Raw genomic sequence first — 24,795 nt, 5'->3', positions numbered from 1 at the left:
CATTTAAATTCAATCAACAGAAAAGCAATAGATCATAAATAGCTTGGATTTTTTTACCCGATGCAATGAATTCTGATATAATAAGCATTTCCCTAGATGTTAGGTGACCTATTAACTTATTTTAGTTGTATTTTGACATTCAGCCTACTCAACTAGCCTGAAATTAGATTCGTTTTATCTCTTGCTTTCGTAATTGTATGGCAGAAGCATACATTCCCTCTCCCCCCCCCCCCCCGTATCTACTGATACAGGTTGTATTCTTTTGGCTAAAAAAGTTGTAGCGAGTTTTGCATGTATGCCTTCCTTAGAATATTGAAAGGTTTATATAATATAATAGCAGTGTGTCTTGTCTCCCCTCATTAGATCACTACAGTGCCACAAGATATTATTACCTCATCTTTTGGCTTCTTAAATCATGGCTACAACTGACCTTGTCTTTCCAAAATGAATTCTGTCACAATAATGACTTTTTCATTGTCATTCTTCAAGCAGTCAAGAAGCCACAACTGAGTTAATGCTTATTAATCAGGCTCAGAATTACTCTCACCATACTAGAGATTCTAAAATTCAACCAGATATGCCTATGTGACTGAGGAATAACTAACTATAGCAATATCATTGGTGCTTGCCTAAAATTCACCAGAAGGCCCAGAACTCAAATTCACATTTTGCCTTCAACTTGCATTTTCATAATGCATTATGCATACAAGAGCCAGAAAATTATACCGCTTATTAAATTCAATAACTGAACAAAAAAAAACCTCCAAGGAAAAAATATTAAATGAGCATTTCAATTAAATACTAACTCAATATTTAAGAGATTTTTTCCATGAAGAATTATGTTTTAGAGTATATATGGTGAGCTCCAGAGGGGCTTTAATATTACTATATTAAGAATTTACTATGTGCAGCTTGTAAGTGTTTACGTGTATAGGGTGAAGCATGTATCAAGCATGTATCACTATTACCCATTGCTTGTTAAGCATGCATGTCAAATTCTCCTAGATTATAGCAATTACAGATTGAGGAACCTACTAACATTACAAGAGACAACGCTCTCAGTTCAGCTGACTATCTCTTCTGTAAATCTCCACAGGGTTCAAATTATTGGCTTCAATTAAAATGTTGCATCAACAAACCATGCCATTTATCAGATTTAAAGAATGCAAAATATTGACCCTAACCTTGATCTTATTGGATGTGAACACTAATCCTCCTTTCTGCAAATGGTGCTTGTACCAGTTTTATGCCATCTGAGTTTTGTGTATCTAATCATCTTGAATGAACCAAACAAAATCTAAAAACTCTTAACCAATTTACCATACAAAAATATTCACAAGCTTTAATGATCACACCTTCAAACCATTTTAATCCTCTAATATTATTAATGTTCATAACTGAATAATTTTCATTCCTAAAATAGCTTGAAAAAATGTATTTTGCTTTTCTATGATTTTAAAGGATTCCTCTAAACAAACAAGGTCTGCTGAGACATAAAATGATTTAAATGCAGATCTATTTTAAAATAGTTATCTATCTGGAAGACGTATCACAAAAAATACTGTGAAGCTATTGGCTTATCATTCTGTTCTGAAATACAATGACCTTTTGCTACCAATTCGACTCAAAGGAAAATGTCGTACAAAAATAGGTTCATATTTCAGAATTGCTTTGTGCAATGCATAGTGCTTTGAATCTGGGTGCTAGGTTGTCATCCTGTTTCAGTGTAAATGCATAGCCCTCTTCAACACAAGTTCCAGTGAAGTGAACTGAGGTGATGTTGCAGAGAGCATCGAGAGCAGAGCCTAAGAACATGTCTGTACTAGTTGTTTATAGTGTGTCAGTTCCAATTTAAGATGTCTTTAACTTGCATCTAATCTGCTATCTTTGTGCATACAACATCAAGTGATCATTGGAGACGTCATGTGTTTCAATGATCTCTGCTAAAAATGACTGAACTGAAAAGAGGCCCATGTGTATTACTTTAGTAAAAACCTATTTATTGGTCACTGTGACCATTGCCTGTGGGAGGAGTCTATAGTACACCCTCCTCATCATTCTCTCTCTCATAGACCCCTCCTTCTCATATACCCTCCTTGAGTTCAAAAGGTAATATTTACATTACAATCATTGTCTACTCATTATGCTTATTTTGGTAAATGAACCCCTGATAATCTTCTGTTTTGCTGTACAATAGAATGCTCACAAAGTATGAAAATTTAAATTAAAACAGGAACGTTCAAATGGAGAATTGCAAAAGCCAAATCAGTCCCAGGCATTTCATAGACAGGCCAGAATAGAGTCTACCGCCACAATTTAATTTTGTAATGAGCCTTTAAATTTTCTCTCTTACGTACTTTGAGTCTCCTTCCTTTCTCTTTCCATTCCAGAATAATCCCACATTTGCTGATACTGTTTCAATATGGAAGGATCAGATCAACAGCTACCATGCATTGTAAGCTCTGCAAATTAATATTGTATCTGTAAAATAAGGCCCATTTTAATTCTCCCATAATATAACACCTAAAATGTTATTATCACCCGGCACTAGTTTTTACTGAAATCTACACCCAAGTAAGCAAAATGGGTTAAGGCCACAGCCTGAAATATTATTAGCATTATTTTTGAAATTATAGATGTCATAATAGACAACTGATGTAACATCTCTTGTAATTTTATATTATTTATAATTGTAATTGGATGTTAATTCAGCTCACCATTCAACCTTTCTGAAGACTATATATCATTTTTGTAAACAAATTTAGCTTTGTCAATAAGAGAATAAGTCATCTCCTGTTAGCCTAGGTGCGCTAACAAGATCAAGAGTGAATTGCTTACCATTTGTGAAAACTACCAGTTTAAAATAATTTATTGAAAAATAGGTTCAAAATGTAACGAGAATGCCCAATGCATTCATACCTCTTTCAATTAGAGCTTAAAATTCATTCTCTGAAAGCCATATCTACAGCACGCACACACGCACACACACATAGGGGGACGATCATGCAGTTTTCTGTCCGTTTAAATCCCATTGTGTCTTTTATTCTTAAATGTATGAATGTACACATTTATTTACATATTAGGTTGACTTTTTTACTTGAAATTTAGCACTACAGGACAGGCAGTCCCTGCAAGGAATGAGTAATTTTAAGGGGATGGGGCATATACTTCAGAACCCATTATTGTCCTATTTTGATGATCAATCAAGTGGAAGAATGTGATGACATCATCTGCTTTAAGATTAGTAATTCATTGCCTCTAGCTATCAGAAGCCACCCAATAAGAATAAAAGAAAGCCAGGGGAAAAGGTTCTGTTCTTACTAACTTTATGGTAAAGATTTCTTTCAGATCTTTTGTCTTTTTCTGGTCTTTGAAGACATACCATGGTCTTATTCAAAATTTTCAGTGAATATCTCATTGAAGTTTATTATGCAGTTGCAGATTTGTTTTGTATGTCATTTCAATCCAAAGGCAAGTTACTTTGCTGTCTATGATAAAAACAGCAATAGATTTATTTGCCGAAAACTAATCTTCTAAACTGTTTTGGTTGTAATCCCATCAACAGTATGCTTGAATCCAGAAGTCAGTATTATTTAAGCACCAATCTGTGCTCAGGATCATATTTTCACTCACATATGAGCTCTGTACTGGAAATAAGCCTTATAAAATTAATGAGCTATTAGCACGATCAATCTACAGTTAAGCAGTTTTAAGATCCATTAATTAAAAGTATGCCTTCCTAATTCTCTGCCACTGAAATAAGTGGAATTCAAAAGTGCTCAACTCTGGCTAGATCAATATTGGTCTCTAGACAGCTATATACTCTCATATAAAATGGTCCCAAACCATATTGCAATTGACTCTTGCAACAGCAAAATTTAAAGATATATTTCCCTAAAGAAAACTGATCTGTGCATGGAAAAGAAGTTTGTCATATTGTATCTAGTAGCTATTTCTGGACATAAATTGCATAGATTGTATGCCCGCAATCTATTCCTGACCTGGTTTCCTTTAAAGTTTGCTTGCATCTTATGAGGATGTTTAAATAAATTTCACTGCAGCAGAGCAAATATGTAAAGTGAACAGAAATTATAGCTTCTTAACTACAATATGAACTGGTTTATAAATGCTTTATATATTTATTTTATCATTCAGAATTCTAATTCTGCATCAAACTTCAACCATGTTGGTTTGAAACATCTCAATTCTTTGAAAAAGTTATTTTTAATTTTCACATCATCCTAGTTAAGCCTTCATTGGTGAAGATGACATGGACTGCTTTAATGAAAAATTATCAGAAAAGATTGGAATAAAGGTCTCTGTACTCCCTATGACATTTGTTACGTTGGTAATATATGTGATGCTTCACCTATTGGCAATACAATCCTATACATGTCTACTGAGAAGCAAGTTCCACTGTCCTTTCACTGTTGAAACTGAAATTAGTTGCTTATTTCAATTAGACATTACATAAAAGCAAAGGTTGTTAATGTAAATTTTAAATTTGACTGTTTTTATTCAATTCTATTTGAAATTTCCATTTATTTTGGAAGACTGGCAACATCAATGGGGAAAAATAATGAAGATATTCCACTGAATGAAAGAAACACACACCACTCCATTTACAAATGCAATGCAACATCCATTATTGTTTCACTGATAATTTCTGAATCAACGCATAAAACGTTTTAACATTCCTGACATTCCATTTAAGAAAAATATTAATGCCACTGGTAATTACATTTTCATTGACTTCTTATCTCATTCTTCTGTCCCAAATTCAAACAGAAATAATGTGGAGCTGTCTGAATCATTGCCAGATGTTTATAATGATTTATTGACTAGGTTCATTAAAATGCATTTATCAACTCATTCGAATATAAATTTAGTGGTTCCAGTTGACGCTGCCATCTTATTAATGTTGCTTTTATCTGCCCAGACTGGCTGCTTCAACAGAACAGAAAGGTTTCAAGCTAAATGTTTTTTAAAATGCTTTATTTGGTTGCAATGCACTGCAATTCTTTGCATGTTTACTCACTGAACTCTCACTGAATTTAATTAGATAGGTAGCCCCAACTAAGCATGGGACTATTGAATAAATGCAGCCTATACGAAAAGGGGGAAACGCAGTACATCAGTTTCGCTGAGGGTCTTGTATGTTTATGTCCAGAGAGTTCTGCAATTCAGTAATCTACAGGTAAATTTAGGTTAGGCTGGAGTTCAGCACCTTAAAGAACTCTGCCTCTAGGGATAAGTTGGGAACAAGAATGACTCTGCTGACATTAGGTAAATGCCTGCCCAGTGACCTTCATTACCAAAGCTCTTGGCTTTCAGGAGCATCTCAAGCATTCTGTGTCACTGCTGATATCACTGTGCAGAAGGCAACATGACAGGGTGCAAATGAGAAGCAAACACAAAGTGGCCAACAATCAGCACAGAGAAAAGGCAAATCTTTGGGCACAGCTGGCAACACAATATTGTCACAGAGTGTGTCTGGTAATTTTTTATACTAGGGCAAGCACAAGAATAAAAGAGTTTTGCATGCTAAGAAAATCTAATTTTGTTTAAACTTAAGACATAGTCATCAAAATGGTATTTGATGAAGGGTTATGCCAGATCCAATTATATTTTGAAAAGGCTGGCTCCATCTATAGTACAATTCCATAGATCCTACTCCAGAGTGTGCTCCATTCAGTTCCATAGGGCTTACTATTTGGACAATGTGTATAGGATTGCAGACATGGTTTACAACAACCTTACTACGCTTTAACAGCCTACACTTGGGTACCCGTGCATATTATCCACCTTCTTCACATTTTATAGCCTCTTGTATTCACCAGGCTTTCCCATCTGCTCAAACTATACAAATGTGAATGTTTCGTGCAAGACTTTTTTTAAAAAAACACACACACAACCTCAAACATCGTTTTGTTGCTGTTTCAGAAAGCTCTATGTACACAGTAGCAAACTGTGCCAGTTAGACACCAATGGTTATTTCACCACACACATTTCCACAACGTGGAATTGTGGCATCTTGTTCAGTTTACAGCCTTAAGTTCAGAACTGTAAGCTGCTGAGATAGTCTTTGCACACTAAAGCACAGCACAGTGTATCTGTCCAGGACAGGTAGATTCCACAGGTAGAAAGACGGCGACCTAGATAAAACAAAAATATGGGTGGGCAGCAAAACGCTCGCTTCCGTTTGGGCGAAAGTGTCCACAGCTGCGCGCCTGGGTTTACCTGCCCATCCTTTCGAGGCGCCAAAGACGCGCACCAGCAACGCAAACCAAATCATTAGTATTCTCCACCCCCTCTGTGGAAAATTAGAAACGGTGTGGATGGGGAGGGGGCAATGCAAAATAGTGACCAGGGCAGAACCACCCTTTCCAAAACATTGTCCAGAGGACACTAAACAGAGGATTCCAGATCAGAATCACCATTTGGCGCTCGATCCAGCCCCTCTGGTTCCTCTCATTCCACCCTGACCACTGGCATCCCAGGCTGGACCCTCATCTCCCCAAGCCTCCGAGCAACTCTCATAGCGGTCCCTTCCGCTCCGTGTCCTTCTTTCCCTGTCGCCTTGTCCCGCTAGCAGCGTTTCCCTTTGGCTCTTCGGAGCCTCCCCGCTCCTCCCTTGCCCGCCAAAGAGCTTTTCTTCTTCGCTGTCTTGCTTCAGACAACCTCCCGCTTTGCCCCTTCTTCTGCTTCTGCTGCTTCTCCCCCAGCCTCGCGTTCCTCCTGGCGCCCGACCTACCTGCTGGAGCCGAGGGGACGCGCTCGCTGCCTCCACACGCGCTCCGTCCGAGCCAGCCCGCGCTGCTCTCCCCGCGCGGTGTGAATGCTCATTTAAAGCTCGGCGCCCGCTGCTCAGTGGCTGCTGCTCCGCTGTAGTCTCCCGGCTCTGGCTTCTTCCTTTCTCCCCTCACGACACAAAGGCGCTCGCGAGCCCGCTCCGAGGAGCCCGGCGAAGCGGCCCCGCCCCCGCCAGAAGAGACCCGCACCTGCCGCCGGGCGGCTCCGTACCCCCCACTCCGCCTCTCCCGCCAAAGTAGCCAAAGCCCGCCCCGCGCCGGGGTAAAGTTAAGGCGCAGCCGAGCCCGCCGCGTCCAGCCGCCGAGAGAGAGCTGGGCGGCGCTAGCGGGGCTGGTGGTGCTGCTGACCCTGGTCGGGGAGGCGGCGTGGAAAGTCTGGCACGCGGCGCTTGGCTGAGGACCTGCCCCGGCCGCCCCTCCTCTTTCTGAGGCAGCTTCCTGTGCAGCCAGGCGACGCCAATGACAAGGAGTGTTTTAGGCGGGAGAGAAGGTTGGCCATGAGTCAACCTGAGGGAAGGGACTGCCAGGCCTATTAGGTTCGCCAATTGCGCCCGCAAAAAAATAATCATAATGCTTTGGCCAGAAAATTTCTCCATGCTCTCCAGCTAGGGCAGCTGACCTCACAGTGCTACCAAGAAAGAGGTGAGGCAGTGGGCAGAGATCAGCTGATTTCTTGCTGTTTCTCTGGGTAGCTTGGAGAGAAGGTTGGGCCTGGCTAACATGGACTCCAGCTTCTGTTGGCCAATGGTCATCGAATCATCGAATTATGGAGTTGGAAGGGACTGTGAGGACCATCTAGTCCAAATCCCTGCAATGCAGGAATCTTTTGGTCCAATGTGGGGCTCGAACCCGCAACCCTCAGACTAAGAGTCTCATGCTCTACCAGCTGAGCCATCCCATGGGAGCTGAAATTCAGCAACCTCTGGAGGACATAAGAACATCAGAAGAGCCCTGCTGGATCAAAAGCCCATGTATCCTGTTCCCACAGTGGCCAAGCAATGTGAAGCCCCCAAGAAGGATGCTGAGGGCATGACGTTGCCTACCTCTGGCCTTGAAAGAGAGAGAGAGATGCCACCTCTGTCCACAGGGAGAAAACAGGTGTACAAGTAAGTAAAGGCAGCTGCATTTAGTCGCCTCCTGCACTCTTCCTCTGTGCACAGCAAATCCTTCCCACCCAGAGGGGGACAGAAGGCCAGTTGAGATGGTGGCAAGTTTTTGCTTACCCACCCGCTCATTCACTCAGGTCCTAGTCGTTCCCACCCATGCCGTGGAAAGAGAAAGGGTAAGTGAGCAGAGAGAGCTTCTGCGAACAAGGTGGCAAGTGAGCAATCAGAAGCATCGGTGGCCTCTCCTTGCAACCATTTCTTGCCCAGTCCTTTTGATTGTGCTTGGTCAAATATAGCATGGAAGAAGAGGTAGTGGCTGGTACTCCCATCTCTTCCCTGGGCACAGTTTCTAGGCAGTGAAGTGCTGAGGATGACATTTTTTTGGAAATAACTGCTTGTTTACTAGAAGCTACTTCCTACTGTGTTTGATAGGGCTGCCTAGATTGCAACCCAATCATTCAAACAAAACATAAATCCTGCGTAGAAGAACTGTGGAACTTACTCTTAGTCTAAAGCTGCAACCCTTAGCTGAGGAAGTTCCACTGAATTCACTGTGACCTATTTCCAAGTAAACGACTGCATATATACCATGCTTTTAAGCGCATGGCTTTCCCCAAATTGGCAATAATCTCCTCCCCTCCTTTTCCATTATAGCAACAGTGTAAAGATACCACCCATGGCTTTTATTTATTTGTTCTTTTTCTCAGTTGATTCAGAAACTAGGTTGGGGAGAAATGCATCAAAATGCAGCATTTCATATGAAATGACAGGATAGACACATAATAGAATATATGTGGATTTTGGTTAACGTCATGTGTACACCGCTTCCTAAACCAGCAGGGGAGCACATTAGATGCAGAGTTAACAGGCACATGAACCACTTAAGTTTCAACACAGTTAAGATGCCTTTCCTTGTGACACCCACCCAGACCTGCAACTTCCTGGGTGCAGAAATTGCTGTACCCCAAATCCAACATTGACTGCCTGTGCTTTTCCCACTGCTGAAAATATGGACTGAATACCTATCTGCTTGAACACCGGACCTCTAAATTGTGACTGCTGCTCATGGTAAATTGGCATTCAAACTAGAAAATGAATGAGCATGTGTTGTATAGTCATATGTTCATTTTAAAGCTTTACTCCTTTTTATGCCAAAGAGGTAAGAGGAAGGAAATATGTCAGAGAAATTCGTTTTTGGCTGACACTTTTGTTACATTCAAGATATGTGATATCCAAGTGAACAATCTAAAAACAGGCTGCTTTTTGGAGGCCTGGAGGCAAAAAGTCAGCTGTTGCATTAAGTGTAAAGCAAATATTAATACTTGCTTTGATATGTGTTGGCACAATTGATGTCATTACATTCACACCAGCTTTTCATAGCATTCAGTACTGCTGGCTACAAAATCAGTTTTTTAACACAGTTCTCAACAACACAGACACAGATTATCCATGAAGCTGGCCTGCATTATCACTCCACACCATTACAGTCCATCAGAAGACAGCACTGTTGACAGACTTGGTGTTACAGCTTTTGATAATTAGTCATAAGATTAGTAACCAACTTAACCCTGAGAAGGTTACTTTGGTAAATACTAAATCATCCTTATAAGCATGATCATAATTTGTGCTGGTCATCATTTGAGATTTCAGAGGAATATGTTCTGTACCACTAGCCAAAATAGTACCATGGATTATAGACATCATATTTGCATTTCCAATTTCATTGATTTCAGAAGGTAAGGGCATGTGATACAATACATGATCCCCCCCCCAAATTCTGTTGTCCCCCAGACTGATAAATAGTAATGGACAATGTTCTGTCCATTTTGAGGAGCTATCATTTAGTGAACGGCAACCCTTTTTTTGAGATTGTACTGTGAGGTCATTGCCATTTACAAAGCACAAAGTGTTTTGGGTGCTAAAAATTAATGCAATGGCTCACAAAATTGTTAATGCTTTCCTAATGAGACATAACTAGTTGCTAGAGGAGGTGTATGCATTGTCCTTGACCCTTCACAGGCAGGTGCATGTGTTCATATAAGAGAGATAATACCAGCCTAGCTGTTCTAAGTTGGTAAGGAAAAAAGAACATGGGTTGTATACTTCTAGCTTGTTTGAACATCTGATGGAGTAGGTAAGTCATTGTGCTTTCATCTCAGAGTCCTAGGTGTGTAACCTGTTATCTGTAGCACCTGCAAGGATCTTAACCTGAAATCTCCATCCTGGAACTGAGTCTACAAACTGAGCTCATGGCTACTGTTTCAGTCTAATTCAGGCATAGGCAAACTTGGCCCTCCAGATGTTTTGGGACTTCAACTCCCATCATCCCTAGCTAACAGGACCAGTGCTCTAGTTGTTGTTGTTGTTTTTAATTCTTCCTCTTACCACTCACCCCATTTTTTAAAATAACATCTTGTCAGCTTAGTGACAAATTCTGGAGATCTTAAAAGCTTGCCACACTTTTATGACGTTCAAGAGCAATTTCATGTTTGCAGTGTACTGGGAGAAGTTCAACACTATATTTATGCTCCTATATGTCACCCTGAGTTCCATGATGGATGCAAGGTAGGGTATATAAATGTATTAAACAAAATAAATAAAATACGTTTCCCACATGGAGTAGGTATATGTGTAGGAAATTGTCTTGTGTGCAGCATACCTGACGCTTGTTTATTCTCATTATCTGGCCAAAAATATAGGTTTTGTGGCAGCTAACAACATTTTAAAATATCCCCTATGAATTGGTCATATGGGCCAATTCCTAAAAAGGAATGCAACCATGAGGATGTATACCATTGTATAGAAGACACACTACTCATTATCTTTGCTGGCAGTAGTGCCCAGAGAGTGTCACTTCATCTGAAAATCTCACAATTTGGAGAAAGGGCACATTTGGGATGAGGCACTAATTGAGGTCCTACAGGCCTTTAAAGATCAAATCAACATCTTTCCTGATATCATTGGACCAGATCTTATTAATAATATGTCTGCCACATTCTAGGGTAGCTGGAGTTTCCACAGGCAGCCCCAAACAGAGCACAGTAGGCATCATTTAATAATCCAATCATATATTGGTCTACTCAGAACATTAAGCTTTATTCATGTAGAATATATATGGTTCACAACAGAACTTGGAAACCCTCCAGATGTTGTTGTACTACAGCTTCCATCATCCATGACCATTAGCCATGCTGGCTGTGGTAGATGCGAGTCCAACAACCTCTGAAGTGCCAAAGATGTCCCACCTCTGCTATATAGGATTGCAGGTTTACCCTCAAGGCACCAGGGCATTGTTGAAGAATGCAAGGATGATTCCCCTAACTTTCAGTGTGATCAGATAGTTCTTGACACATAAATAAAGTTCCACAGTAAGAGTATTTTCAGTCATTTCCTAAGCAGTATCCATTTTTATTCAGGGAAGGACATACTGTAACCCAGAATTATCTCATACACTACTGCCTAAACGCTGATGCATCACAGTAACATGAAGCAAAAACTTAGTTTGTGTGTTTTTGGGTAACTTTTAATTTGACATTTGGTAGAATATAATGAAAGGCAGCATTTGGCCTGAATTATTATTTTTTTTTAAAGTTTGGGGATCCCTAGAGATAAGACACTATTTATTTTGTGATTAATTTCCTTATGATTAAAAAATGATGAATATAGGTCACCATTGAAGTTTGTCTTGCCACTTCAGAAGTAATAATATACATAAATTATAATACTTAAAGAAAAGGCTTTATAGCAAATCAGTTTTGTTTTTGAACTGAGATGTTTAGTTTTTCTATTAATGTCAGAGTGCAAATTCCTTGTTACTGTATAACCCCTCCTCCGCCAAGTTTTGAACCATGGCTTTCTGGTAAGAAGAGTTAAATTTATTTTGCCTTTAGTCTTAAACATCAAGGTATTTGAGATCTGGCATCAGCTTCATTTTTAGAAAATAGTATAAGATATAGATGATATAGGACATATATTTACAACAGCTAGATTAAAAAATGAAGTATACAGTGGTACCTCAGGTTACATACACTTCAGGTTACATCTGCTTCAGGTTACAGACTCTGCTAACCCAGAAATAGTGCTTCAGGTTAAGAACTTTGCTTCAGGATGAGAACAGAAATTGTGCTCCGGCAGCACGGCAGCAGCAGGAGGCCCCATTAGCTGAAGTGGTGCTTCAGGTTAAGAACAGACCTCTGGAACGAATTAAATACTTAACCTGAGGTACCACTGTAAATTGAATGAATAAGTACCTTTCAAACCCTCAGGTGCACAATGCAATGTTCTCCTTCATAAGGGTTAGGCAGGAAGCCCATGTAGGTATGATGACATTATCCACTGTCTCTCACACTCCAGGATAACTTGATAATCTGTCTCCTCGTGCCAGGTGCTAAGGATGTATTACCATGCTTCACATGCAGACATGGGGCCAAATGTTGTATAGCACATGTGGTAAAATGATCCTCTGTATCCACTACATGTTTCCTGGTAATAAATTTATAAAGGTAACATCAAGCAAAGGGTGAGACTTCAGGGTGATTCTGAGGATGCTGGGCTGATGCTGCTATGACTGTCTTTTTACCAGAAGTTGCAGAAACTTTTGCAAAAGTAAAGCCTGGCTGGAGCTGAATTTTGGCTTTACTAGGCACTGAATATTTTTAGATAGAAAAGAAGACCTAATTGAGGACTCTGATGGACGTTTGGATTAGTGTCCAAATGAATATGGCACTGGAGTCTAGCCATAATGGGCTGTATGCAAGTCAGGATTTAGCCTTAATAAGAGATTAACAAACAAATTAATGAGATCATTACAGCAGCTTCTATAGCATAAATGTACATTCATAACATTCCCTCATATTTTACATCCCAGAATTTCTTAGAAACAATACTGGCTGAACAATTAAAACAATTAATACTGAAATACACTTTAAAAAACCTCCACTCTACTGGGATTCTTGACTTTATTTCAAAAAGTCAAAAAATAATGTTATTTAATTGGACTCACATCTGAGAAGGAAGACTGGAATTGCGGTTGTTCAGAGGTGGCTAAACTGTGGTTCACAGTCCATAACCATAGGTCATTTTGGTTGCCTCAAAGACACACCTCTCCAAAATAGAAAAATGTCTTTCATTTAAAACCAAACAAACCCCTTTTCTTTTGCTCCTTGTCCATGCAGGTTTTTTTTAGCCTTTTAAGGCATTTTGGGGTGTCTAAAATGCATTCAACGTCCAAATTGGCTATCTCTTCTTAGTGTTTTAAAAGAGCTATCACCACTGCAGGGTTTTAAAACTCAGGAAACAGGAATGAGGGTCCCTTCCTGATTCCTAAGACCTTCTTGCAATGCCAGTGTCACAGAGTGAGAAGAGGTCTTCTCTGTCCTTACTTGTTTCCACCCCATCGAAGTGCTGTGATGGGGAAGAACTCTACTCCTTCTGCTGATTGGTAGTTTAGTGGAAGGGCTGTCTGAATATGCAGCTGTCTGTCTTCATGTGTGTGTAGGTGTGGTGAATGATAGCGCATGCTATCATTCATGAGAAAGCTTCAGCAGTAAACCCCAAGGAATAATCCATACCCCCTGCCTGAGGAGGTTGAGGAGTAAACCCTACACATATCTGGAGTGGTGTCCCTAAGACAATGGGATGACATATCATGGGTCTTCTGCTGGCAACCCCTGCAGCCAAGTTGTTGCCAAGTTGTTGCCAAATATATAGCTCTGCTTTCCTTTGGACCACATGCCAACAACAACAACAACAGAAATGAGGGGGAATGCAATCATAAGAATGGATGACATCAGGAAGTAGATAATTTTGCTCTAAGTAATTTAAGAGAATTCGTCCAGCATAATAAAACAAATAAAACAGATTATACAATTTCATGAACTTATTGTAGTACTAAAAGACCAAAACTATTAAGAATTAGTTCATAAATCTATAGCAGGCCTTATTCTACTAATTCTGCTTATTATTCTAGGAATAGAGCTACAATTTATTTCCCCAGGCAGCTGTGCAGAGCTCTTTTTAAATTCTGATATTTATTTTTAAATGTGCATTTTACCAGAATCTTGCTAAATGTGCAAAGTGGTGAGGATGATCTTTCCGTCTGTCTTGTACTAGCATGAGAAAATTTGTAATAAACTTCGCAGAGCTCAGCTGAAATGCCTAGATAAGAAAATTAGTACAATGAAACATAGTTCCTTTCATTTAAATTATTTGAGTGTCAAAGTCGATTTATTTTATGCTGACTCCATAGTCTCAGTATGGCACCATGCTTTGAAGGGAACCTACGCAACTCCTTCATAGCAAGTGATGCAAGATGAGAAGGGTATTTTCATCTGAAAAAGAAAGAGCTCTGGATCTGAGCACAATTCATGTGCCTTGCAAATCTAGGCAGGTGTAATGGCAAAAACAGGGCTCAATTGACAAGAGCTTAGCTTGGATACTTATTGCCCTGGTCAGCAACGAAATACTTAATAAGGTTATACTGTAATATTTATGAGACACGTAATCTACAACCCTAACTTTACATACTTGGAAGAATGCATTAGGGCTTACTTCTGAGTATTACTATTACTGTTATTTTAATTTATTACCCATGCTTCACTCTAAGGTCCCAGGGTGGGTTACAATTTAAAATACAATGTTAAAAATAGGTTTCTTAAAAACAGCAAACCTTATCATTACAAAAATGTAATCACAAAAAATGGGGGGGGGGATTTGTTCTGAAAATATGCATCTCAGTTGTCAAAGGCCCAGGTAAAGATGTGTGTCTCCAACATATGCCAAAAACTGTATTGTTACCAGCTGCCACAGATAATGCCCTCTCCCTGGCCAGCGCCACCATCCAAGCATTTGAGGGCAACAAAAGTACCAAGAAAGCCCCCTCTGCTGATCTTAACACACATGGGGGTCTGTAGGTAAGGAAGTGGTCTTTCAAACATTTGGGTCTGGATCATTTATGACTTTAAGCACCTTAAATTAAGCCTGAAAACAAACTGACAACCAGTGCAGCTGTTTTAAAACATGGGTTATATGAGATCTAAATTACTGTATTTTTCGCTCTATAGGACGCACCCAACCATAGGATGCACCTTGTTTTATAGGGGGAGAAGAAGAGAAAAAAAATCTCCCCCTCTCTGCTCAGCGCCCCTTCAGCGAAGCGGCAGGAGAAACGGAGACCCTTCCAATTTCTCCTCCCACTTCGCTGAAGGGGCGCTGCACAGCTCTCGCTCTCTGCTGAAGCCAGGAGAGTCTTGCTCTCCTGGCTTCAGCGAAAGCAACCCAAAGCCTCCGGAGCACCGCAGGACCTCCCGCTGCGCTCCGGAAGCTTCAGGCTCCTTTTGCTGAAGCCAGGAGAGTCTATCCCTGAAGGAGCGCTCCCTCTGTGCTTCGGAGGCTTCGCATTGCTATCGCTGAAGCCAAGGAGCCTGCATTCGCTCCATAAGACGCACATACATTTCCCCTTAATTTTTGGAGGAGGAAAAGTGCGTCCTATAGAGCGAAAAATACGGTATGTCAGAACGATACTATGGTCAACTGTATTGAAAGCTGCTGAGAGATCAAGGAGAAATGAGCAGGGTCACATTTTGCCAAAATGTTTTCAACTGGGGTGACCAAGGTAGTTACAGTGCCGTGGACAAGTCTGAAGCAGGACTAGAATGGATCCAGGTAATTAGTTTCCAAGCATCCCTGAAGCTTCACTGTTACCACCTTCTCAAGTATCTTGCCCCTAAAGGCAATATTTGCCATTGGACAATAGTTTCATAACGTGTCTTTGTTTCCTGCTTGGCAGGGGGTTGGACTCGATGGCCCTTGTGGTCTCTTCCAACTCTATGATTCTATGATTCTAGGAGGGAACACCTTGCCACCTCCTTCAAGACAGGTGGTATTCCTTCTCCTACAATGAAGCACTGGTCATTTCCAGGACCCACCCTGTCAACTCTTTATGGCTAACTCTAAGAAGCCAAGATGGGCAATGGTCAAGGGGGTAGGTGGTTGGCTGTACTTCTTCAATCAGCTTGTTCACATCCTCAGGCTACAATAATCTAAACTGATCCAGTATAGATGGAACAGACAGTGCCCTAGACACCTCTATTGGGCTTTCTCTAATTGCTGCATCCAGCTCTGTCCGAATCTGAGTGGTTTTGTCCCTAAAGTGCCTTGCAAAGTTGTTACAGCAGTTTGCCAAGGGTGTCAGAGCAATACTCTCTTGGTCAGATGACAAAAGTCCAATCACCACTCAGAATTTGTGCCTGTTTGGAGGGCAGTTTTGAGCATCACTAGTTTTTTGCCTGTGAATTGGTTGCAGGCCCTTTCCCTCCCAACCCTACTAAACCTAATAACCATACAAGTGTCTGTCAGTGTCTGATAAATTAGATAGAAACCATTTCAGGTGGAAAGGACCTCTGTAATATTTTCTGACTAGTAGAATAGAAGGAGTTAGTTTGAACAAACCAAAGATCTACTTTATTTCCACTGCAAGGAGAGCCAAATATGATTTACTTCAACGATTATTTTGGAAGCTTCTGCTCTTGTTAGCATGTCTATCATTTAAATGAAGTAGTAATAAAAATGCCACCAAATCCAGCTTTTACAAGGACATACCCCCACTTCTTTAGATTTGTATCGACATTGCCAAGGCTTAGCTAAATTTATGACCAAATGCACAATATAAGACATAGGGTATAATGTGTTCAATGAACCCGAACATGTAGTTATATTAGGACCAGAGGCTCACACCAGGTTTTGTCAGAAAACCCTAAAATGTGAACTTTTTCTCAGCTTAGGCTGAAGATGAAGGCAAAAAGACTATATTAAGAGGACGCTTCTAAGTATATCCAGTCAGAAATAAGTAACGTTGGGTTCAATGGGGATTACTCCCAGGTAAGCGTGTCTAGGATTGCACCCCAAATGCTTTAAAACTGTATGTACCCATATTTTGTTAAAGTAGTTTTATCATGTTGTAATTTAAAACTAGAATTTCCTTCTCTTTTCTTCCTGCATACAAGTATCTTGCTAATACCTGCCTGACTTCTTCTAACAATTATATTCTTTGCTCAACAAATTCTGTGGAATTTTGAAGGACTTTTGGTGTGATCCAATAGCTCGTTTTACCTCTCTTCACTGGCACTGACACTCCCATGAGGAGACAGCACTGTGTACAGCAGGAGCAAATGACGGAGTTGATACAAGCGTAGCAGTGATGTGCTTCAAAAGGAGCAGGAAGTTCAATTGGCAGCCTACCTCCCAATGTGGCATAGGTGGCAGAAGAAAGAGAGTTTGCTGCTGCGTACTTCAAATTGTATTTTTCAGAAACTGTCCCCCAAAGCGCAAAACCAAAGAAGGAAAAGTTGCAGTCTATTTTAAATTTCACTGGCTTCCAGTGGTGTTCCTTCTTGTGAAAGCTAGCAGAAGGAAGAGGGGGGAAATCAGCTGGGACTTCTTACCCTATAATTTCCTTTAGACTGCATATTGTAGCACTTTGGAAGAGAAAGGTCTCCAGCTGTGATATCCTAATTCAGCTAGGCTGCACACAGAGGGAGAGAGTAAAAAGTGAAGTACTCAAAGTTTTAGACTGGGGGAGGGGGGTTGATGGGGGGCGATTGCGGAACAGACTGCAGTGAAACTGTAACAACAACCTTCCTGGCCTGTAGTAGAATTTTAAGAATATGCCCTCTACTACAGTAGTGATTTAATTATTTATTACATGTCTATCCTACCCTCCTTTATTTATGTGGCATACAAAGAGAACCAGGCACCAATTCAGCATTATTAATTATCTTGGGTCTTCTGCTTAGATTGCTTCCCCACTGTCACTATTTTATGGATGGAATTCTAACAGAAAGCAGTAAATTTAGCTTGTACAGTTAAAAGGCATGTGCTCCCCACTTACCAAACTTCTGAAAAACAGCCTCCTGCCCAACCCTGGTCTTTTTGCAGTAATAAAAGTGATAGCAAAATATACTACAAAATTTAGCATGACAAAACGCTTGGTGTAAACAAACATATCAATTATGTTCAATAAACAGCAGATATTGTGTGAAAAGAAACCAGGACGAATGGCCAATAAACAGCTCATATGGAAGCTTTTGTACTGTTTGGAGCATTTCAGCAAGAATTATGGGAGTGAAATCAGCCTTAGTTGCACATCAACAGCAGCTAAAGTTTCAAAATGCCTGCTCTCAGTTTTTCATATCCAAATTAACAATAGTGGCCATTTACATGAAAGAATTACGTGTATTCAACGAATCATTGGCCCTTTTTAGTTGAGGCAGGGGTTTCTATTTGTCCTCATATCCTGAAGATATCTAGGGTGACATCTAAAAATGCACAAATACTTCTCTTGGTGCACAATTTGCTTAATCTCTCTTTTAGAGAAAGTTTTTGGCAATTTTGCTTGAAAGTTTAAGCGTGCAGGAGAGTTCAAATGGATGTTTTAGGGATGTGTTTACCCCTAAACATGGAACACAGAAGTATTAGATCATTATTTGCTCTTTAGCTGGTAGATTTCATTAACTAAAGCATATGTGTTCCATCTGTTGCTGTTTAGCATGGACACTCCATATTTTCTAGTCATCTGTGGTAAATTATTTCCTGCTTTTTTGCTTTAGGTGACTCCTCCTTCCCACTGGTTGCATCCAGACACAAAGTAGAATTTAGCTAAATAAGTATTATTTAGCATTACGAGAGTGAGATGAGTTTCCCCTAGCTGTTCCCCCCACAACTCTTCCAAAATGTGCATATATGGGGGAATATGATAGTGTTCTCAAAGCTACCAGCATGAGTTTGACCAAACTGCGGGAGGCAGTGGAAGACAGGAGTGCCTGGCATGCTCTGGTCCATGGGGGTCACGAAGAGTCGGACACGACTAAACAACAACAACAACAACAACATGTAGAAAATTACATATATTTGTGAAAATTCATTATATTAGAGGAAATTGCATACAGAAAGGTTATATTAGGACAAATGCATAGTGCATGCTGGTAGATTTTCATGAAGACCTTTAATTTTTTTAAAAAGTCACAAAGTGATGTAAAAATGTGTCATACTTAACTTAAGGTGGGGGAAATGAGATTCTGACTGCACATCAGGAAGAAGTTTCTGACAGTAACAGCTGTTCAACAGTGGAATGAACTCTCTCAGGAGGTTATGGACTCTCCTTCCTTGGAGGTTTTTAAGCAGAGGTTGGATGGCCACCTGTGATGGATGCTTTAGTTGCATTTCCTGCATCGCAGGGGGTTGGAATAGATGGCCCTGTGCATCCCATCCAACTCTACAGTTCTATTATTCTATGATTTTGTTTCAAAGTGATGTAATATAATAAGGAAAAGAGATTGTGCTGTATTTGTGGCCAGTATTATGAAGCATGAATAGTCACCTGCTGTTATAGCCCTCAAGATATTCTAATAACACAAAGGTCATATCTGAAAGTTATGTCTCTGGCAGCTATAATTTATCTTAGAAGATTGCCTCACAGTGGTTTTGTGAAATATTGTTATTGTAAATACATGCACTTCTCAGCGCCTGCTATATCAAAATAATGTTTTCCTCATTCAGATGCTTCCCTAAGAATGTTTCCTGCCTTCATTACAGCAAGCTTCTCTGAATGAGCTATAATATGACCTAAGCAATGAGCAAAATAAGGCATAATACAAGTCCTGGATTATTGAAAACACAGTTCACCGAACAGGGTATTTCTCACTGTCCCACTTATGGAAGCCTCCAAGGATCAAACTGCAGCAAAGGGACTCAACCCCAAATCCAGAATATAGCAAAAATTACCAAAAGAACATTATATAGACACTTGTGAAAAATATGAATAGAATCCTGAATGATCCCTGGAAGGACAGATCCTGAAGCTGAGGCTCCAATACTTTTGCCACCTCATGAGAAGAGAAGACTCCCTGGAAAGACCCCCATGTTGGGAAAGATTGAGGGCACAAGGAGAAGGGGACGACAGAGGACGAGATGGTAGGACAGTGTTCTCGAAGCTACCAACATGAGTTTGACCAAACTGCGGGAGGGAGTGGAAGACAGGAGTGCCTGGCGTGCTCTGGTCCATGGGGTCACAAAGAGTCGGACACGACTAAATGACTAAACAACAACAACATTGGGAAAAGAGAAATGCAGGGTTTTGTGTGTTTTTTGGTAAATCTTCACTGAATTATTTTTAAAATGAAAATAAGCAGACAACATTTATGTCTGGACAAAATTCTTGACCATGAATGGTGAAAAGGATTTATGTTAGCCATCTATTTTGAAAACACACATTTTCATGTTTTACAAATCAGTGTCACTGCTCAGGTGAGGCAGAGGTCAGCAATAAAACAACAGATCTCCGGAGGTCCATTCAAAGGTGACTATGGGGTTGCAGCGCTCAACTCGCTTTCAGGCCGAGGGAGCTGGTGTTTGTCCACAGACAACTTTCCATGTCATGTGGCCAGATTGACTAAACCACTTCTAGTGCAACAGAACACCGTGACGGAAACCAGAGCACATGGAAATGCTGATTACCTTCCCTCCACAGCAGTACCTATTTATCTACTTGCACTGGTATTCTTTCAGACTGCTAGGTTGGCAGGAACTGGGACAGAGCAATGGGAGCTCACGCCGTTGTGGGGATTCAAACCGCTGACCTGATCAGGAAGCCCAAGAGGCTCAGTGGTTTAGACCACAGTGCCACCTGCACTACACCTGTACACCTATTCCTTGGGCAGCAGATCAACGGCCCAAAAGTGGTTCCTGGGACAGAATGCACAGGAATGAGGTCACTTCATGAAAAACTGGCCAATGGGACCAGCCATCTTTTCTCCAGAATTGCACCTGCGAATGCACCATTGGCCATACTTCTCTCTCAAGAATACAACATCCTGTTGTAGTGTTGCTCTCATTGGAGCATTACACCTTAAGAGCGTTGCAGAAAGCAGCCAAGCCACTGCATGAAACAGTGGGAAGGTTATGTTTGTTTGTAAAGAAAAGAAAAGAAAAGAAAAGAAAAGAAAAGAAAAGAAAAGAAAAGAAAGACAGACCTTTGGCATGTCATCTGTAAAGGTAAGGACATTTCTTGATTGTTGCAGGTTTTCCTCCAGAAGTTTAATCCAATATCTGGGGTGCATTTTCACACACATCCTGAAACTTACAGAAATAAAAACCACTAAGACTGAATAGTTTGATCCAGCACTTCTGGGTTCTCATTGCCAGATACTTGAGTTCACTATTTAAGAAAAGAACTGAGATACATTCCATTTGTAATGAAAAGCTGCTTGTTGTTTTCTGCAGAGAGGTTTTGCAATGGAGTAGTGCTGTGCTTGAAGCAATAAAGTAATGAAGAGATGATTTCACAGTGATGTCAACCTGTTTGTTCCCAATGTCCTTAGTGAGCTTTGGATTGGTTCCTGAAGGAGAGATGATTGGGATGTTGTTGTTTTTATTGGTGGGATGCTGTTTCCCTAGTGTTGGAACACTTCTAGCAAATGTGAGGTTGCTGAGAGTTGGCACTTTTTGAAAAACTCCTGCTGCCAAATGGCCTTGCATGCTCTTTGAAGTTAGGCATGGTTAGTGGGAGGAAAGAAACACAACCTTTTGTTCTGGTAACATTTCTCCTATACTCTGTTTTGCACTTGACGAAGTGGGTCCCTACCATCCTTGGCTCTATAGTTCTGCTTGCAATGGTGCTTCACTGATTTGTGTTCTTATTTGCACAAAGTTACAATTCAAATACCATATCACTGAATGCTCGTCCTTGTACTTAGATTCCTAAACTTATTTCTTAGCATGCATCCAGTTATATTTATTTCACCACGTGAGTTATAAATTTTTATCCCTAGGGATTTCCTTTAAATGTGTATGGTGTACTGTGCAGAGCCCATTGAACCCTTGACCACCATGAATTTTACTCATAACTTCCACCCTTGCTAGCACAGGCTGAGTCAGTCATGTACAATCTCATCACAACATGGTGCAGAGTTCACTACACATCAGATTTGGGCTCCTGTTTGCAAACAACTGCTCAAAAATCGATTGTTACAAACGGGTGTCCATCCATGCTCATGCTTGGTATAAGTGAACAAAAAAGGTGGAAATCGGAATAGCATATCTAAAAACAGAGAGTACTGTTAGTTTTAAAAAGCCATATGAGAAAATTAATGGCAACAGAAGAAAAGCATGTCTTGTTGGCATTAATTTACTGAGTGCAGTCTTTGCCATTCCTCATCCCATTTCTCTTATTTGTATCTTATTTATGTTCTCTCCAAATGCAAGGTCAGAAATAGTCAGAGTTCTTTTTCATCGAACTCACAAATATTCTCATTCCTGGCCATCTCCTCTTCTCTCATTTTCTCTAGTTCCTACCTGTTACCCTAGGAACTGGCTGTTGTGTTAGCTGTACAAATTCCACAGCCACTATAGGTGGGAACTATGCAAGGTGTTATATTGGAGTGAAAAGAAGAAACATTAGTTTCACTTTGATCTTAGCATGGTGTCCAGATACGATTAGGTTTATTAAATTTATATATCACTCTGATTTATTTTTTTAAAAGGCCTGGACCAAAATTAGTGATAAGATCATATAAACCAATTTAAAAAGATTTAACAATGCAATACCATATCACAGTTACTGCCCAAATGGCCAGGAAAACAAAAACGTCCTTGTCTATTGCTGTGCCAGGGACAAGGTTGGTACCTGGTGTGTCCCCCTGGGGAGAGCATTCAATAAATTTGGGCGGCAGGGAGCTGCTGCAAGGAAAACCAGCTTCTTATAAAGAAACAGTTGTCTTTTCCATTTGATCATTCCATTTTTCCTAATGTTCATTGTTCATTATATGAACAGCTGTGTGAGGTCTGACTGTGAGGTATAAATTCCTTAAATAAATCTATAGGGGACTTGCAGAAACCCTGATAAAACAGTCAGAGTGTAGGTGGATAAGCACTTACCTGGCCACAAAATAACTTTTGAAAAAGCCCAGACACTTCACAGAGCGAAGGAAACAATGTTGTGAATTCACAACTGTTGGTTATTTCAGTGCATTTATCCATGCTATATTAAATGCTGTATTAAATGTGTGGTTATGCACAGATTTCAAATGTCATAAATAGAGGGAAATGTAATCTCTTCATCCAATGAAGAGGTGGTGGTGGTGGAGCCCCAAATCATTAAATCTAGAAACCATAAGAACCCAAACCCATCTGTAGGCTCCCTGTGCAGAAACCTACTAATTCATGTAGATTAAGACTGTTCACTGATACCTATGTATCATAGTTAATGATGCACCTTTAAAACTAATGTGTACATTTAGTTAAAATGCATGCTATCAAATTCTCTGTATAGGTAGCCTTTGTGATATTTATTGAAGGTTGCATGAAACAATGTGCAAATTAACAAATACAAGCTATCTCTCATTGTTAGAGTAAGGATATATCATCTGTAACATTCTTTCCATTCTGTAAAACAGTAGCACTCTCAGTTCCCCAATTACAAATTGCTTTCACTGATTAAAATTGGCCTTTAAAAATTAATTGATTAATCTACTGATTAAAGCTTGCAGTTCTCATATAAACATGCTATATTTTATTCCTCATCTTCGGTACAACTAGGGATAAGGGAAGAATCTGCCAAACTCAGATTCCTAAATTCCAAGCTCACCTGATTTGATCCAAAATGATACCCAGTCTCAAAGATACTGAAAAAAATGCACTTTTTATTAATATGTAATGCATTTGGGGCATAATGGACCTTCCACAGAGGTGTTTTTAAAAAACAAAACAAAAAATGACTAGAATGACAATAAATAAAAATTGCAGTGCCACTGTGTCAACCTGCATTACGCTCCCAGATCCCTATTTTCTTCCCACAAAATATGTATTTTATCATGTGCAAAAGGATTTCATTCTCATTTGTGGGTGGAATGGGATTATCTTTATCATTAAGCAATAATCAGTAATATTAGTAAAGAGGTAATTTTTGCATCAGCACCCACAATATTCCAAGAGAAATCCCAAACCCCTAAAGTGAATTTGGGTTTGGGTGTGTGCAAAGTCTTCACAGGTTCACAGGGAATTGGCAAATCATCATCATCATCATCAACAACAACATCATCTAATAATAATAATAATGTTCCCCTCCCTCTTCTAACAGAAGGCTCCACTAGTCAAAGAGTAAAAAGATGCTACAGGATACAATCAAAGTGCAAACCTGACCGATAACTTGTCCTTAGATTTTAAATACAATATATTAGAACATGTTACCAGAAACTATAATTTAAGGCTTCCCAGCATTAAAGCAAATGTTATCCTGATTAAAATGTTCAGTAGTTACGACATGTGTATAATTTCAATTTTTATTTTTAAATACAGCATTTTATGAGCAAGGATGATATTAGTATTAATTTCCTTCTGCTTTCAAAAGCTTGTGCATGACCCAGGCAGTCTTGCTGGGAAACTGAAGTAATGACAGATGGCAAGTAAATGAGGGATAAAAACTAACCTGTTAAATAATATGACATGAAATTTAGCGTTTAAATTCCCATCTGGAATGCCTTTACACTCAACTGGTCTTCTGGGGTTTCAGTGAGAGTGTACACAACATGCGGCAGATTTATGAGTCTATAATCCAATTCCAAGAGCTTGCAAATGGACTGTAGCACACATGGCTGCTTTGCTGAAACCAGGACCTCAGGGACCACATAAGGTAGCAATTACAGATCCACACAGGGTGCTCATTGCTTTTGGATTTTAGTTATGATGGCCACAGAAAGTAATACCTCTCAGCACTGGAAATCTCTCTTGGTACCATGGTATTAGAAAGCTTCTGATGGAGAGTGCCAATTTTAAACCTGAGATTGAAGGGGGGGTGGCACGAGGGGGAGTGGGTGGAGTCAGCCAGC

The 24,795-nt window shown here is 40.1% G+C and overlaps 1 protein-coding gene and 1 long non-coding RNA gene across 3 annotated transcripts in view; one reads left to right on the top strand and one right to left on the bottom strand.

The window, feature by feature from the left end:
* The window catches only part of SLC6A1 (solute carrier family 6 member 1), a 78,657-nt gene extending 71,450 nt beyond the window's left edge, over nucleotides 1–7,207 (bottom strand). The window contains exon 1 of one of the 2 annotated variants that reach the window (XM_081901205.1): nucleotides 6,755–7,207. The gene's annotated coding sequence lies outside the window, so the exon portion shown is untranslated. Of the gene's footprint in view, nucleotides 1–1,184; nucleotides 1,206–6,754 lie in introns of those variants that run through there. The other variant, XM_081901206.1, reaches the window with a different exon arrangement.
* Nucleotides 1–24,795, top strand: part of LOC309364312 — a 768,778-nt gene that overhangs the window by 18,038 nt on the left and 725,945 nt on the right. The gene's annotated exons all lie outside the window — the stretch shown is intronic.

Source organism: Podarcis melisellensis (genome assembly GCF_964234715.1).
Source record: "Podarcis melisellensis genome assembly, chromosome: 2".
Taxonomy (NCBI): Eukaryota; Metazoa; Chordata; class Lepidosauria; order Squamata; family Lacertidae; genus Podarcis; species Podarcis melisellensis.
The sequence above is the reverse complement of the archived record's forward strand: the minus strand, read 5'-3'. Positions and strand labels throughout refer to the sequence as shown.